General features: G+C 43.5%; 1 protein-coding gene across 11 annotated transcripts in view; it reads right to left on the bottom strand.

Annotated features, from left to right (window-relative positions):
- Positions 1 to 12,357, bottom strand: part of FGF1 (fibroblast growth factor 1) — a 140,425-nt gene that overhangs the window by 51,684 nt on the left and 76,384 nt on the right. The window contains exon 3 of one of the 11 annotated variants that reach the window (XM_061616991.1): positions 11,700 to 11,762. The exons of 9 other annotated variants lie outside the window; for them this stretch is intronic. The gene's annotated coding sequence lies outside the window, so the exon portion shown is untranslated. The remainder of the gene's footprint in view (positions 1 to 11,699; positions 11,763 to 12,357) is intronic. One more of the 11 variants, XM_061616992.1, reaches the window with a different exon arrangement.

The following is a 12,357-nucleotide window of genomic DNA, read 5'->3' as shown; positions in this document are numbered from 1 at the left end:
AAGTACTATTTAAAAAAAATTAAAAACTTCACCGCAGTGGCTTCTGTCATTTATTATCATTTCAGATGTAATTTGAAGAAAAGGGCAAGCAAAAGAATCAAGGGGCTGGAGCATCTCTCCTAGAAGGCAAGGTTACAACATCTGGGGCTTTTTAACTTAGAAAAAGGGTGAGAGTTGTAAAAATTAGGCAAGATGTGAAGAAAGTGGGTAGAGAGAAGGTTTCTCTCTCTCTCATAATGCTAGAACCCAGGGTCATCCGATGAAGCTGACTGTTGGAAGATTGAGGACAAACAAAAGAAAGTGCTTCTCCACATCGTGCATAGGTAAACTATGGAGTTTGCTCCCACAAGAGGTAGCGACAACCACCAACTTGGATGGCTTTGAAAGAGGATTAGACATTTATGGAAGATAAATGTTCAGCCTCCAGTATCAGAGGCAAGATGCCTCTGAATACCAACTGCTGAGGAGCACACGGGGGAGTGTCATTGCTCTTATGTCCTGTTTGCAAATTTCCCATTGGCATCTGGATAGCCACTGTGAGAACAGGATGCTGGACCAGATGGGTCTTTGGACTGATCCAGCAGGGCTGTTATGTTTTTAGTGTCTTATAAATACATATTACAATAAGAAAATTGTTCATAGCAGAACACTACAGAAATCTATACAGACAATGCAAGATTTGTATTAAAAACAAATTCTGCCTAAGGAGTACTACTTTTTTTGTCTTGCCAACAGATTCATCACCATAATCCATGTTATTCATAGCAGAGGATACCTTGCCTTCCAAATGAGTCTTGTTGCAATTAAAAATGAATGATCCAACGATAATGACTGTTCCTTGCTTAATCCCCAAACCGTTGGAAGGACTCTCATGATTACAGGCAAAAATGCAAACAAACTGTACTCAAACTAAATTTAAATTATATTCAAAATGAAAGCACAATACTGACAGTACCTTTTGCCAAATACAGGGCAATTCTAAAATATCTGTGTTAATATAGCTTACTCTTTATTGCAGTGCCAACACTCATCAAGTGAGACATTTTCTTATATTTGAGGCATCTAAATGCAATTTTTTGCTGGACTAATCTGAAATCTTATATCTAGTTATATAAACTGAATTGTCCCTGAAAGCACATGTCTATAGTGCTGACTGTATATTAACTCCTGGATCTTTTACCCAAGTTTTCCTTAACCTATCAAGAGAGATAGATTAAGGCCTTTATGTACACGTTTGTATTTCTATTAAGATGTGAAATATATACTATTATAGTAATAATTTGCAACACATCAGAGATTGTTCATGCCTCTGGGTCAAATTTTCCATTCAGTAAATAATTGCATATAGCACCAATTTGATTATGGAGTTTGTTCATATTTACTTTAGAATTCTTCAAAACCAAATGATGTATCTTCCTCATTCATGTGTCCTCATGGACATTGATTCCAGCATTTACCCAAAACAAATAAATGACTTTACCTATCAATAACTCTGGGTTTCCCTATAGGCTAGAGAGGTGAAATATGCAAAGGGTCATAATTCAACATCTCAGCATATCCCCACCATGCTGTTATGCAATAAATGACCCCAAGAACCATTCCTATAATTAGATAGTGTTACCAAACCCTATAAAGGACACACAGAGCTATCCAAACCCCTGATCTGCTATGCTGGAGTGGGGGTTGGATACAGTGGAAGTGTCTGCCAGCCTTGGCCAGTGGAGGAGTTCCTCTGTCAGTAGGGAAGTCTCTCCAGTGAGGAACAACCCAATGTGCCCACTCAGATGGCAGGCACACAGAAGCTATTGCTGGTGGCATCCCTGCCAAGGGCTGGGCCAGTACCAGATCGGGCTGATCCTGTGCAGATCCTGCTGCCATCACAATGGCAATGGGCCCGATCTGGGCCTCTTTGCTGTGCCAGGTTAGAAGCTGGTGCAGTGAAGAGGCATTTTTCCATGCTTCCCACTTCCACCTGGGCTAATGCAAGCCACACTAATGTGCTGCTTCATCAAGCTGCACTGCTGCTAAGCAGAGGTTAGGATTGCACTCTTTGAGTTGTATCCACTTTGTTAGCACAAGAACTTCCACCTGCGGAACAACACATTCTCTCCCCTGTGCCTCCTGAATCCACCAAATCTGCTCTGGAGGATGGGGAAATACTCAGAACACATTTGGGGGGCCAGGGGACACGTGGGGAGAGGAACAGGAAGTCCCATTGCACAGACATAAGTCCTTACTCTAACAGGATGACTTCAGTGGATACAATTTTTAGGCCGCCATCCTATTTCCCCAGTGTTGATGACCAGGAGGACAGGGTAGGTGGGCTTAGGATGCAATGTGTTGCCTCTCTGCCTACAGAGAGGCGTGCTACTGATTGGGGGTTCTGCTGCAGCAGAGGCCCAACTTCTGCCCAGTTGAGCTGTATGCCCACTGTAGCCAGTGGTATGCCCCACAATGGGGTGTTTCAGGTCAGGTTGGGAGGACACTGGAGGCTTTGGAGGCAGGGGAGCTAAAGATGTAGATCCCCCCAAGGGGCCCAATCCCTGTAGGTGGTGCAACAAAAATGAATGAATGATCCCCAGCCTGTTAGTATTGGTCTGCTCCATACAAAAATCTGCACTGAACCAAATGGGGGTGATTTAACTCCTACTGAACTGACCAAGAGGCAGATGGTATAAACAAATTTATTGCTGTGATTTTGACTATGCAGTGATTGGTCTGCTGTGGCTTCATCAGAGGTAAATGTCTAAACATTTCCTCAAATATTACATAATATATATATTATGAATTGTAACTGGCAACCTGCATAAGAGATAATTGATTTTAGGAAATGCAGCCATTTTAATGACATTTATTTTATCCCACAGGAGCAGCTAAAGCCCAGATCATCTTTCTAAATATGATTGTAGATCTTCCACCGATGGATCATGATTTGCCATGACTAAATACCATGGATACTTGGAACAAAGCAAGGATTTAATCAGCACATAAGAAAGGGGGAAAGTCCATCAGAAAGGGAGCAATCCTAACCCCACCTTAAAGCCAGCTGAGGGGCCTTAGAAAGCAATGTAAATACTGCTCTGCTGGGAGCAACAGAGTGAGGTCAGTAGGCCAACCTGCCACAGAAGTCCACCTGCCTACTGGCAGAAAGCACTGCCATCATAGAGTTGCACGGGGGAAGCTCGGCTGGTGGAGTGGGGTGACAGTGGGAAGTGTCAAGGGTGGGCATGGATGCACCACTTCCAAAGTTCCCTTTGTTTCCCTGACACCCCCAGAGGAATGACACAACTCTATGCCAGCCCTAACAGCTGGTGTAGTTTCCCCCCTTTTTTCAGGGGTGCCAGGGGAATGAGGTGGTATTCTTTGGATTGGGATCCTCCCACAATCCACCTCCAGACACACCCTTTCAAACCCTACCATCGGTTACACACCAGTGGTACATCTATGTCCATGGAGCTTTTTGCAGGCATACAAGAGGCTTTCCACAGGTGTACTCTGAGTTGTCAGTGCTGCCGCAGGGCTCCTCCAGCTGACTTACTTATTCAGCATTTGTCTTGATTTGCTTGCACAAATCTTACATGGAAGTTAGGCAATAGCTGGTCCTGACTGAGTGTTCATTCTGATTTGTTTATGAGGCATTTACCCGACGATAAGCATTCATCCAAATCTGCTTGCAAGGTGTTTATATGTCTTCCTGTCCATCTGACACTTTAGAGTGCATTTCATCATCACTTTCCTAATCCCCAAAAGCCCGTGGCTGTCTTTTTTTAAATTGATTTGTTGCATTACAGCAACAGAGTGCGTTAATCCACTTAAATTGTACACACCTAAATTTTCAGTATGCATCTGAAACACTCCCATAATATGATGACAGTCCCAGGCACTGTTTGTTTCTGCACCCAAATGCCCTTCAGCCTGCCTTGGGTCAGCTTTAAGGTTTTTGCTTTTGGCATTAGCTGTCTGTGATAAATTTAGAAGGTCCTTAACTCCTGCAGTGTCCTTCCTCACTTCTTTCTCATGTAAAAACCAAAGTTTCCCCTGTGAAAGTAGGTCAGACTGGACTACTCATGGTGCAACAAGATCCAAAAAAGCAGTGCAAAATGAATACTCTTTGTTCCTGAATAATCTAAGCCTTAAAATTACAAAAACGACCAATGCTTCCAAGTATTTACAGCTAAGGGATTTTATAATAATCAACTTAAGAAACAGCAGAGCTTGGAAGTAACTTGTTATTTTTAACAAGTTACTTGTAATTAGTTACAATTTTAAATAACGAGTGGGTAATTCCATTACATTTGGCAAGTAACGGAATGACTAGTAATTTCCCTACTTTTCAGCTGCAACTTTAACGTTTCCACGTTAGGTTGGACGTTACTTGGGGGCGGGAACAAGGGGAAATCAGCTCCTGGCTGTGATTGGTTAACACAAGACATGTGCCTCACACTGATTGGACCTCTGCGCAGACTCTCTCTTCCCTCGTGATCTGTGTTAGGAGGCACGAGGGAAGAGGTGAATAGGCAGGGCCTGCTAGCGTTTGAGAGGAAAAAATGGATGCCGGAGGAAAAAGCCAGGGCAAGGACAACGGAGGAGAAGGCAGCAGCAGAATGGCGAAGAGCTGTGGAGGTGAGTGACGATGATTTGTGTGTGTGTGTGTGTGTGTCCCCGCGGCCCCTTCCACCCCCCTGTGGCATTTCCCCGCCGCCGCCCGTTCTGCCCCCCCCACTGCCTCTCCTTGCCTAGGTATGCATGGGAACAAGGGGGAGAGTTCAAAAAGGGGGGGAAGGAAGAGAAGTAGGCCAGAGCTTGGAAAAGTTACTTTTTTGAACTACAACTCCCATCAGCCCTAGGCAACATGGCCACTGGATTAGGCTGATGGGAGCTGTAGTTCAAAAAAGTAACTTTTCCAAGCTCTGGCCTACTTCTCTTCCTTCCCCCCCTTTTTGAACTCTCCCCCTTGTTCCCATGCATACCTGTGTGCTGTATTTATCCAGACAGAGCACTCCTGCCTTTTAAAATGCCGGCTAGCTTTTTATTGTATATTTATTTGAACTCCATCTTTCTTTTTATTTGTATTTTTGTCCTGTTTAATCACAAGACTGAATTGTATGTGGGACAAAAACTGTCTCAGTAATAATAATAATAATAAAAATAAAAAATCATTAGGCGTATAATAAATGGCTTAAGGCTGATTTTTTTGTTCTTGGCAGAGATGAGGTGAGAAGTAGGGTCCTTGCAGCTCCTCCTCTCAGTCCCCCAGCTCTCAAACTCATGTTCTGTGAGAAAGAGAGAGATTCCCAGTCCCAGAGAGAGATAGACTGTTGACAATCTCTGCTAATATCTATACAAATGTACATAATATGCATCACCTGAACTCACATGATCTAGAGTTACCTTAGATCTTGCAAGATTTGCAAATGAGAAGCAATAGGGTTTTATATTAGTTCTGATTGTCTATTGGGCTATCATAGGTTATATGTTTTTTTCATTTTCTATGGCAAAAACTCCAACTTCAGTGGAATTTATGTGATGTGTTCTAATCATTTGAATTTGGCTAATGAATGCTTTATTCTTTCATCAGAACTTTAGCAGTAGTACTAAAATATTAATAAAAAAGAAAAGGGAAAGAAAAAATACTTTACATACATCATTCGGCTGTATTGCTAATTATAGATATAGATATAAAAGATAAACGGCATTTTGTCAAAAGTATTTTTGTCTACATTTTATACCTCATTCTTGGTTTTCCAAGCTTGGCATGGAATGCTTCTCATACAGAATTAATTTGAAATGCTGCATATTTATTATCATAATCATCATATTCAAAATAAAAAATATATGTACCGCCTTCAAGTTGATTCCAACTTATGGTGACCCTATGAATAGGGTTTTCATGAGGCTGAGAGGCAGTGACTGGCCCAAGGTCACCCAGTGAGCTTCATGGCTATGTGAGGATTTGAACCCTAGTCTCATTTTTGTTCTCACAACAACCCTGTGAGATAGTAGGTTAGACTGGCCCAGGCAGGGTTATTCAGTGAGCAAAAATGATGCAAATAGGATCTCTTTTAATTGTGCTATCGACCTGCTTACTTCCACTCTGACTGGGGGATCTTGCAGCATGGGGAAGAGATGGGGGCACATCACAGCTGAAGTTCACCCATATAGGAGCATTATCTCTTGTTTATTACAGAGATGCCTGTTGCAGGTCTTGCTGCTGAGAGCAGCAGTCAGTTAGTGCGGCCACTTGAGTCACAGCTTGTTGATCCTGAGGAGGCAAAACTAGAAAGTGAGGTTCAGAAAAGAGGCCCTGTGCACGAGGAGGAGGAGGGCATGAAGCAGTGCCAGTTGCCCACAGCCACATCTGCAGAACAGCAAGTACCATGGTTTGGCTTTGAGAAAGCTTGTACATTTGTGAGCCAGAGTGGGAAAAATGTTGTTGTACGATGCAATTACTGCCTTCCAAGGATCAAAAATCTGAGATCAGCTGTTTCCTCCTCATCCAATGTGAAGAAACATTTTGAGGTAAGCCTTTGTCATGCTGGTCCTCAAAGAGTGTCCATTGTCTATTTATGTTTAAATTGTGAAGTTCGTCTTCCATTTTTTCTTGGATTCATGCTTTGTTCTTCTTCCTCAGAGGGCACACCCTGAGTAGCTGAGAGCAATTGAAGAAGCAATAAAGGCAAGGAGACGTGGCCTTCCTGAACCAATGCATGACACCCCTCCTCCCAGAATGCTGAAGCAGCAGCAGACAACCCTTGAGAGGTGGGGATCTGGCAGGGAGCCTGTCACCCAGAGCAATCTCAACAGGAGAATCATTGATTTCATTGTAGAGGAGACATTACCACTTCAGACTGTGGACAAACCATCATTCATTAATCTGGTTCGCATTGGACTCCCCAAAGATCTCACCATCATATGTGCCAAGACTCTGAGAGACAGAATTGAGAAGAGAGCATGCCACATGAGAGAAACTCTTGCAAACCGAATGGGTGCTGTGGCATATATAGCAACCACTGCAGATTGTTGGACCAATGGCAAGAAGAGTTACTTTGGGGTAACAGCCCACTGGATCAACCCAACTACCCTGAAACGTGAGGTCAGGGCCTTGGCTTGTAAGCGTCTGAAGGGGCGCCACACATACGATGTCCTTTCAAAAGCAGTGCATGATGTACATGTGCAGTACAGGATCCACAACAAAGTTATGTGCACTACTACAGACAATGGCTCCAACTTTGTGAAAGTGTTCAGAGTTTTCATGGCCAAAGAACCAGTGGAAGCTGCAGGCACCAGTGACGATGATGGTGATAACCAGGAGGAGGAGGAGGCTGAGGCGGAGTTTGTGCCTATCTGTGAGATCCTGGACACAGGACCTGAGGCAGAGGAAGAAGCTGCAGACTCAGGAGAGGATTTTGTTTTACCACCACACCAGAGATGTGCTAGCCACACCCTCAACCTTGTGGCAACACAAGACATAGAGGCCATGCTTTCTGACTCCTCCAAAAGTAGTCTTCTTGGTCCTTTCAAGAAACAGTTTCGTTCCTTGATGGGAAAGTGCAGCAAGTTGTGGTCCAAGCAGAACCAGTCAGCCCAGATTGCTGAGCATATCCGTGCGCAATGTGGTGTGTATCTGAAGGTACCGAATAAGACCAGGTGGAATTCCACCTTTGATGCGTTGAAGCAACTACATGAGCTCCTGTCAACTGTGCCACTAAAAATGCATGCCATAATGGACCGCTGCTCCTTGTCCAGGATCACAGTTGCTGAGATTGAAGTGGTACAGGAATACACAGAGATTATGGAGCCACTAGCCCAGTCCCTAGATATCCTGCAACGGGAGAACGGCATGTTCATGGGGTATTTGCTACCAACGCTCTGCAATCTGGACCGCAAGTTAGAAGGACTGGAAAACAAACCTGAGAGGTACACATACTGTTTTCAGCTGCTGAGAGGTGTGCGCGAAGCCCTAAGAAAGCGGTTTGCAGCTATCTGGGAGGACAAGAGGCTTCTTCTGGCAGCCTGCCTACACCCTCGCTTCAAACTAGATTGGCTGGAATCGTGTCAGGCCACCACCCATACCAACAAGTAAGAACATTAGGGAAGCCCTTTGGGTGGATTACTCCAAGGGAAATGTCTCAAGTATCAGAGGGCTTAAGGTGGTAGGCAGGGGCTGGGCCTTTTCTTCCTGGGGCTCCTCATCACAACCTTGGGTTGCTGCAGGTAATCCTTAAGGGTCTGCTGTGCTGCCCCATGAGTGTGGTGACTTGGTCACCTTCCTACCTTCCATGTCATCATCCACAGGCTCAGGCTGGATCCTGAACCAGGGGACATGACAAGCATCAGGAAATGAAGAGCAGATGATGGTTTCCTAACATATATGTGTTAACATATCCTCTCTCTTTCTTAGATACACAATGGAAGCCTTGTTGAAAGCTGAAATAAAGATGGGTGTACTTAATGAGGACAGTGATCAGTCTTCAGATAAAGACCAGGAAGGAGATGACTTAGCAGATGACTTCTTTAACTTTCTGCCCCAGGGCAAGAAGTCAACAGTGGACACTGCTGAGGAGGAACTGGTGAGGTACCTGAGGTCTCCCAGCAGGGAAGTGTCATCACTCCATGGCTTTCCACGTGTGCTGCGGTGTTTTTTGCAGCACAACACAGCCATGCCTTCAAGCGCCGCAGTAGAACGCCTGTTCAGTACTGGTGGCAACGTAATGACTGTAAAAAGACATTCCTTGTCTGACATGCTCTTTGAGCATCTTGTTCTTTTGAGACATAACAGAAACATATTATAAAAGCATTTCAAGTGTAAAATTTGATTTCAAGAGTTGGGGTATCTTCATTGCTTGGGGGGATGTGAGATTCTGTTATGCCATTATGTTAATCTTATGGATAAAATTTTTTATTCTACTACCCCCTGTGTGTGTGTGTTTATTTTTAATATTGTTTTAGGCTTCTTAGATGTGTAGCAGCCAAGGCCAGCACCTTGTAGGAGTTTTTTTAAAAAAGTAACTGAAATGTAATTGCAGTGATTACTTTTGAAAAAAAGTAAAGTAATCAGTTATTTTCAGAGCAATTGCAATTGTAACGGTAATTACTACTTTTTTGGGCCAAGTAATTGTAACTGTAATTTATTACTTTTTAAAAGTAATCTTCCAAGCTCTGGTTTTGGGACCCCTTTGCAAAGGTAATTGTGGCAACTTAATTCTTGATCTCTGGCAGTGGGTTATTGCTCTCAACTCCGCACCCTCCCGGGTGGATGTGAGCTGAGTAGACAGTGACAGCTTGCGTGTTGGGTTTGGACCTAACAAACCCATGCAATATCTTTCACTCAGGACATATCTACTCCCCCCATCTCACACCCAGGTAAGGCCAGCCTTCTGCCAGTTGCAGTCTCGCACTCTGAAGGCATCTAGTGACAGGCTCTCACCCTGCACAGGAACTACACATGCACCAGATGCCCTCCCCACTACCAATCTCCTTTAGATTGGTTTTTTTTAAATAAAAAAATAGAAGGGGTAGTGTCCTCGCCTCAAGATTCCCTAAGGGACTCCCCAACAGACCACTCTCTTTGGTGTCACCCCTTTGGTGGGAGACTCACCATGCAAGGGCAGCCAAGCTTTTATGCCCGCTGACCCAGCCAGGAGATGATGCCAGAGGCTGCAAGATTGACTACAGCCTCTCTCTGGATACAGGGTCAGGCAGGGGGTCCCATTCCTTGCAGCACTTACCAGGGACTTCAGCTGTCTCAAGAGACAGCATCCCAGAGAAGAGAGTAAGCAAGCACCCAGATGCTTAGGTACTTCTCCTGTCCCTGAGAACTGCAGCTGTTCCCAAGGACCCAAAAGGCAGCCAGGGTTTGAGAAATTGGTCTGAGAACATAATTTGTATCTGCATTTCCAAGAAAAGAGATCTTCCCCTTTATTTCTTCATCTAAAGTTGGCTGTACAAGTCAGCTAGAGAAGTGCTATTGATTATGGTCCTCTCCGTAACGGTAGCTCAGTAGCAGACTATCTGCTTTGCATGTCCCAGGTTCAGTTTCTGGTATTGTCAGGCAGGGCTGGGAGAGACTCCTGCCTGAATCTATGGAGAGCCACTGCCAGTCAGTGCAGACATTACTGAGCCAGATGGACTCATGTTCTGATTCAGTATAAGGCAGCCTCCTGTGTTCCTATGTAATACAATTTTGGTTTGGGCCACAGCAGTGCCCAAGAATGTGGTTTCTTTTGCAGTGGCAGCCAATGAGCTTTTCAAGTCCTTTTTGAAAACCAATTCAATACACTCCGCAGGTGATTTATTTTAATGCAGTACTGTACTGTAAAAAAAAGATTTTTTAACCCTGTACATTTTTTTATCGAGAGTTTTCATTCCATATAATTGTGCAAAGCAGTGAAAGCAGTATACCTTTACCATACTTTTATCAAACTAATCCATACTGGCAGAGATTATACCATGTCACTATCTATTTTGAAATCTGCATCCATTCCAGACATTCAAATCCGGAAAGCTTTAATGTTGTCAGCAGGAAGGACTCTCTTTCTATGTGGCCTGGCTCCATTATTAAACAAATGCCATATTAGCTGCATAATCAAAACTTATTGTCTCATGTGCAAGGCTGTAATTGCCAATCCACAATACAAACCAGATGTCTCTGGGGTCTATTTTGTGGGAGGAATAAAGTGGACGCTGCAACATATGGTCTTTGTATATTGTAAGACAACATGCTCATGCATGCTTAAGATGTTCCTCACATTTGAGAATGCTTCCATTGATGGTGTATTAAGGAAGTTTGACACCTTTTAATCCAATGCAGATTGAATAGAGACAAAGGATTTTTGTCACACTATGAGCCTGTTTGCACGTAATACTAACCCAACTCATAGCATAGCATGAGCATGCAAGCTCCTAGAGAGAAGACAATGGCTGGTTTGGTCCTCCTGCTGTTTCACTGCTGTGAGCTAAGCCATAGTTTGGCTTAGTGGGTCAACCAAACCCAAGCTTATGGTTTGTCTCACTCCTTGGTCTATAACAAAGGTTTGTAAGAATAGCTTGTGGTTTGCCTGGAGCAGAGAAACCACAAACTTGGCTTTGATGACACTATAAGCCAAACTATGGCTCAGCTCAGAGCAGTGCAGCAGCAACAGCAGGACCAAAGCAGCTGCAATTTCTTATCCAGAAGCCCGCATGCTCACGACCAAGCCATTGTTTGGCTTAGTGTTACATGCAAACTGAGCCTATACATGATTGGCTTATCAACGCTAGGATATCTGTTTTTTTGTGGATGGCCATGTTAATAATGTAATTATCACTGTCTGTATTTTTCTGCATTTTGTTTCCTTCTGACCTCACTGTTTACAGTTCTGCCCCCAACAATGACTATATGTATCTGAAACTCAGGATAGCACTTCATGCATCCGGTGAATTCAACAAAAGCTTATGACATAATACATTTGTTAGTCTTTAAGGTGGTCCAAAACTCTTGGTGGTTTTTAATAAGACAATACAATCACAGACTTGGAAGAACCTTGAAGTTCATTCAGGCAGAATACAAATCAATACATTTGTAATATGTATTACAATAATGACAGAGCTGTATTTACTCTACAGTCCAAAATGCATTTACTGGAGGTAATTTCCATTCATTTCTGTGGAACTTTTTCCATGTCAATGCTGTTATGATGATAAAGCATTATACTACATACCCTATATGCAATGAGGTGCCAGTACTCATACCTTGAGAAAAGCATCAGCACAAAATGGTTACCCTGGGCAGAAAAAAGAGAGAAAAAGGTTCCAGTACAAAAAAGCACTACCTTTATGATGTCAACACACACACACACACACACACACAGAGTTGACTCAAAATTGCAGAAGAGTATAACTTTAAGGTTAGAAAGGACAAGAAGTTATGCAATTCAGTCCTCTGCAGTACATGTTGAAACCGGATCCCCATTCGTAACTAGTTATTAGGCAACAATTCTAAAGTCCTCCAAAGGCTGTCTAAAGGGGTTTTTAGGATACAGCAGCTCCAGTGGATAGATGTCACTGATGGTGGGACACAGCAGGAGCTGCTTGTAGAAGGCCTTAGATCCACAAGAGCCAAAGCCCCTCATTCCTCTGGCACATCACTGAAAATGTAAAAATTTTAAATCAGCCCACCAACCAAAATGGTGGTTCATTTGCCATGGCAGGAGCCACTACCTTAAGATTGCTTGGCCAGTTGCACATAATACAGAGCATCCAGACTGTAGAGTGCCACAATCAAAGCAAGAGGGGCCAAAGAGCATCTAGAGGTGCTTGTGGTTTAAGGAAGAAATGGATAACGCTTGCAGTAAATTGTAACCAAAATAAGAGGTGCCA

Source organism: Rhineura floridana, chromosome 3 (assembly GCF_030035675.1).
Source record: "Rhineura floridana isolate rRhiFlo1 chromosome 3, rRhiFlo1.hap2, whole genome shotgun sequence".
Classification (NCBI taxonomy): Eukaryota; Metazoa; Chordata; class Lepidosauria; order Squamata; family Rhineuridae; genus Rhineura; species Rhineura floridana.
The sequence above is the reverse complement of the archived record's forward strand: the minus strand, read 5'-3'. Positions and strand labels throughout refer to the sequence as shown.